General features: G+C 61.6%; 1 long non-coding RNA gene across 1 annotated transcript in view; it reads left to right on the top strand.

Moving 5' to 3' along the window:
• The first annotated feature begins 910 nt into the window (after positions 1 to 910).
• LOC115278769 overlaps positions 911 to 1354 on the top strand; it is a 7355-nt gene continuing 6911 nt past the window's right edge. The window contains exon 1 of the long non-coding RNA XR_003903093.1: positions 911 to 1119. This is a non-coding gene — a long non-coding RNA (uncharacterized LOC115278769). The remainder of the gene's footprint in view (positions 1120 to 1354) is intronic.

Genomic DNA, 1354 nt, shown 5'->3' on the forward strand with positions numbered 1-1354 from the left:
ACTGAGTCTCTGAAGTCAGCGTGCGCTTTACACCCTCAGCACAGCTCCGTCGGGACTGGCCACATCTCCAGCTCAAAGCCACGTGTGGCTGGTGGCAGCCCTATGGGCTGAGGTGACGGTTAAGATGAGTGTCCGCCGTCTGACCCTCTGCTTAGTGGCCATGTGACCTTCCGCAAGTCCCTCAACTTCTGTGTGCCGTGGATTCCTCCCTGAAAGCTGGGGACAGGACGTAGCTCAACAAGGACTGGCCAGAAGCAACGCAGCCACGGAACAGGTGCGTCAGTGCTGGTGCACCCGCACCCATGAAACCTACATTCCATGTCTCCCCCGAGCTTTTATTCCCGCATAAAAACCACAGCCTCTCCTCGTCTGTGTCCCTCACCCAAGCCCTGGGGGACTGTACATGGGGTCCAGGGCAGGGGTGGTGAGGCTTCCAGCCCACACCCCGCCCACCGGCTAGGCTCTGCCCAGGTAACTTCAGGTACCTGCTGGCACGTGACAGGCTGCCAGGCCGGGCCAGGGGGGTCCCCCTCACACATACTGCTTGGCAGAGCTGCGTTTAGGGTAGGAGTAGGGTGCGTGGTATCCATCTTTGCTGTCACTCCCGGGACGGGTGCAGGTGAGCGGTGCACCCCCAGGATGACCAGAGCAGAGCCCAGCGGGCCAGGGAAGACCGCAGGACCAAGCTTGTACCTAAGCTTCATGGACACCACTGGCGTATAAAAGTCTGTGACAGGGGCGCCCAGGTGACTCAGTTAAGCATCTCTTTAAAAAAATTTTTTTTTTTAGTGTCAGCTGTCAGCATAGAACCCAACGCAGGGCTCAAACCCACAAACCATGAGATCATGACCTGAGCTGAAGTCGGACGCTCAACCCACTGAGCCACCCAGGCGCCCCTCAGGCTTGCATCTTTAAAAATTACAACCAAGTGCTGGGAATGCAGGCCTTGCCTCCGCTGTGAGGAGCCCGTTTCCCAACCGGAGCTGATAACTGACGGCTGCAGACGCGTCAGACAAAAGAAAAGGGAAAACCCTGAAAGGATTGCTCGGTGTTACCAGCAGAGTGACGAAGAGGAGGACGGCAGGGCTGAAGGCAGGAGGCGAGGGGCCGCCCCGTAAGGTAGGCCGGAGCCCAGCAGGAAGCCCTTAGCGCCGAGGAAGGGGGGCGGGGGGTCAGCCCCTGGGGACGAGCGGGACGGCCCCCCAGCGAGGGCGGCCCCAGGCGCTGTCCCGGCGCGGGGTGAGGCCCGCGGAGCAGGAGGCAGCGGGCAGGGGCCGCGCGCAGAAAGGAGGGAAGAGGCATGAGAGGGGAGCACGGCGCGGGGAGCACGGCCGGGGTGCCGGAGAGGAACGAG

Source organism: Suricata suricatta, chromosome 15, assembly GCF_006229205.1.
Source record: "Suricata suricatta isolate VVHF042 chromosome 15, meerkat_22Aug2017_6uvM2_HiC, whole genome shotgun sequence".
NCBI classification, from domain to species: Eukaryota; Metazoa; Chordata; class Mammalia; order Carnivora; family Herpestidae; genus Suricata; species Suricata suricatta.